This window comes from Nannospalax galili, unplaced genomic scaffold (genome assembly GCF_000622305.1).
Source record: "Nannospalax galili isolate Female #2095 unplaced genomic scaffold, S.galili_v1.0 scaffold543, whole genome shotgun sequence".
NCBI classification, from domain to species: domain Eukaryota; kingdom Metazoa; phylum Chordata; class Mammalia; order Rodentia; family Spalacidae; genus Nannospalax; species Nannospalax galili.
In genome coordinates, this window is record NW_008352270.1 from 430,860 (window position 1) to 434,591 (window position 3,732).

Consider the following 3,732-nt stretch of genomic DNA (forward strand, 5'->3'; position numbering starts at 1 on the left):
AAAAAAGTAAACAGAGACTGTTTTCTAACAAGATCTCCAAGTGACTTGTGCACATGTGAAAGGGGGCGAGGCACCAGGTGGGCTCTGTAGAGCCAGAGCACTTGAGTTCAAATTCTGAGTTTGATGCAAGGTTTCTTTTTCTGTGAAACTGGGTGAGTGATAGTACATGTACAATGCTTTGAGGAATATTGTTTACAGGAGTACTCTAGGAAAATTGTCTTAAAAATATACACTGTATAGAACAAGTATGTAGTCAGAATAAAATGCCATTATTTTTAGGAATGAACCTGCATTTATCATGTTAAAGAATAGCTTACTGTCTTTAGTAATAGCCTTTTGAATCATATTTTTGTATTACTCATCATGGATCAGTCAAATAAAATCTAGGTGACTTATGACTTTGGTTTGAGTATTGTCAGTTTTTGTCAACTTGACACAAACCTAGACATATCTAGGAAGAGGGCATCTTAAGTGTGAAATTTCGTCAGTCAGATTGGCCTGTAGTACATTTTCCTGATTGCTAATTGATGTAGGAGGACCCAGCCCATGGTGGGCTACCAGCCCTAGGCAGATGGGTCTGGGTTGTGTAAGAAAGATTGCAGAACATGAGCCTGGAAGCAAGCCAGTAAGCAACGTTCCTCTGTGGTCTGCTTCAATTCCTGCCTCCAGGTTCCTGCCTTGGCTCCCATCAATGGGCTATAACTAGTAAATTGAAATAAATCCTTTCCTTCCCCAAGTTGGTTTTGGTCAGTGCTTTATCACAACAGGAAGCAAACTAGAACACAGACCAAAAGATATAAAATAGTATATATGTGTTTTTCAGTCCTAGCTGTTCCAAACTAGAGCAAGTATGAATAGAGCTAATTAAGGTTACTGCTTCAAAGGAAACATTTCTTTTCCACCTTCCTCTGTCCTTGGTCTTCTCTTCCCTGTCCCCGCCCTCTCCTGTGCTGGCATCAAATCCAATGCCTTTTCAAAGCATACTAGGCCAGCACCCTACCATGGAAGTACATCTCCATCCCCCAGAGTAAACATTCTCAGTGTGTTATAAATCACTGCAAGGTTGTAGCTGAGGATTTGACTCTGTTTGCTGAATGCATCAAAGCCAGCATCTTAATCCAACAGCACACACCTGGCCAGTTTCTTCTCTCTCCCTTCCTAGCTACAGGCTCAGCTCTTTTTCTGCCCTGCTGCTTTACTGAATCATTTCATTTCCAGCAGCGGCTTCTCAGAAAAGAAGTGGGGTTGTGGGGGAGAAAAGAGCAAGCAGAGAATTGCTCTGCAGACAGTACCTCCCCTTTTCTCCTTTGCTGTTGTCTGTGGGAGGAAATGACAGACATTGAAGTTTAGGTTAAAGGTGAAAGCACTGCTACGTAGGAATTAGAATATTTTGTATCTTTTCGTTGCACTTATTTATTTTGTGTATGTATGTGTGTGAGTGAACACATGTTGTGACATACATGTAGAAGTCAGAGGACAACTTGCTAGAATTGGTTTTCTCTTACCATGTGAACCCTGGGGATTGAATTCTGGCCATCAGGCTTGCACCTTAACCCACTGAGCCATCTTCCAGCCCAATTTTGTATTCTTTTCTACTTAACTGGGATTAGTATATCTAGAATTTGGTTGGAAATAAATTTTGGGGAATGGAGGGGATATGGCTCAGTGGTAGAACACTTTCCCAGCATGCCCAGGGCCCTGGGTTTCATCCTCTGTAGTGAAACAGAAGAGCAGGAATCCATTTCTCCCTGGGGCACTGGGCAGGTATTAACTACTGTTAAGGCCTGATGTTCTATTACCTGGAAAGCAGCACAGGAGAGTGCATCCTGGCCAGCTTTCACAGAATTAGGTGACTGAGTCAAGCAGTATCATGGAAATGCTGGGTGCTGTTGGTACCATACACTTTGACTGTGTCCCCCAAAGCTGCATTTGTTGTAAGCCTGGTCCCTATTGTAGTGATGCAGAGAGGGGCAGGTTTGAGAGGTGGGTCCTAATAGAGTTGATAGGTCATTGAACCCTGTTCTCAGGAGATAAGTTCTTGTGGGACCTTGTGTGTTTTCTTTTGAGAACAGTATAGAGATCCACCTTGATGAGACTATAACTTACCTGGGTTGTAACTGCCATCTTGTCCTCCAGGTGGCTCTGGCACATAGTCTGAATGCCCTAGGATAGGGTCCTTAAGAGAGCTGACCAGTAGTGGCAGGTATTGATGCTTGAAGTGTCTCTTTACTAACACTCAACATCTGAATAGTTTTTGGAAAGCCTGGGGTACATTCCTTTGGCTGTGGTTCACCTTTGTGTAGCTTATAAACCCTTCCTTCTCCCTAGGGGTGCCCTGTCCTTCTGTCTTAATGCTGTCCGACATACCTGTCTGTCCATAAGTCCCTAATAAATTGTATTTTATGCATTCTTGGATCTGTCTACCTTCTTTTCTTTGTGTGTGTGGTGTGTATGTGTGTATTGTATGTATATGTATGTGCATGTGTGTGTGCATGTGTGTAGGCCCAAGGTCAGCATAGGGTGAATGTCTTTCCTTGATGGCTTTCCATATTTTATTTATTTTTTTATTTTTGAGACAGTTGCTTACTGAACCTTAAACTAATATTTTTTTTGAGACAAACTCAATGAACCTTAAACTAACTTCTTCTAGGCTGGTGGCCAGTGAGCTTTAGGGCCATGCCTGTTTCTGCACTCCCTCTACCAACGCTGGGCTTCCACGCCCAGCTTTTTATGTGGGTTCTGAGGATCCAAACTCAGGTCTTCAAGCTTGTGTGGCAGGTGCTTTACTAACTGAACCATCTCTCCAGTTCCAAGTCTGTCTGCCTTTCTTTGGCCTTTTAGTACCTTCTGCTTTCTCCAGCAGACTCTGTTATATCAGTCTCTTCAAGCAAGGGACTTATAAAGAGTGAGCCTCAGTGGGGCATGGTGTCACCCGTAGCCTCAGAACTCTGGAGGCTGAGGGAGGAGGATTACCATGAGTTTGGGGCCAACCTGGACTACATAGAATGTTCTAGGTTATCCTGGGGTATAGAGTAAGAACCTATTTCATTCCCTCCCCCCCAAAAGTGAGCTTGACCCCTGAATTGCTTTTTGGCATCTTGTCTCCTCCTCTCACACATATTCCTGCCTCTGTGCCACTCACCATGATGTGATACAGCTGGGGGACTCCCACCAGAGTCTACACTATGCCTTTGGGGCTTTCAGCTTCCCAAACTGTGAGCTGAAAAACCCTCTCTTTTCTTTATAAAGTACCAAGCTTCAGGTATTTTGTTAGAGCAGCAGCAGACTGATAACCCTGGACTACCATAGTCTTTCCCCTGTAAGGCAGAGATTACCATTTCATAATTTGTGACATGGAGACATTTTCTGTCCCCCAAAAGGTTTTGAAGGGATTGAGAGAACTTTGTATGTTCAGCTGCTTTTCCCAAATCAGATAAATCATTTTTAGATTGCTAGATGGTGTCTGTGTGTTATGAAAGGAGTCAATTTTAGTACATGAAAATATTTTTTAAACTCTGCAAAACTTAAATCAGTAATATTCCCCAATAGAAGCAACTGAATTTATGAAACGATGTTTATAGAAAAATGGTTCTGAAATAAATCTAGAGTCTTTTTTTTTTTTTCTGTCTTTTTGAGACAGGGTCTCATGTAGCCCCAGCTGTCCTAGAACTCACTATGTAGACCAGGCTGGCTTTGAACTCACAGAGATCCGCTTGCCTCTGCCTCCTGAGT

At 42.9% G+C, this 3,732-nt stretch overlaps 1 protein-coding gene across 1 annotated transcript in view; it reads left to right on the forward strand.

Annotated features, from left to right (window-relative positions):
• Positions 1–3,732, forward strand: part of Smyd3 (SET and MYND domain containing 3) — a 698,868-nt gene that overhangs the window by 24,993 nt on the left and 670,143 nt on the right. The gene's annotated exons all lie outside the window — the stretch shown is intronic.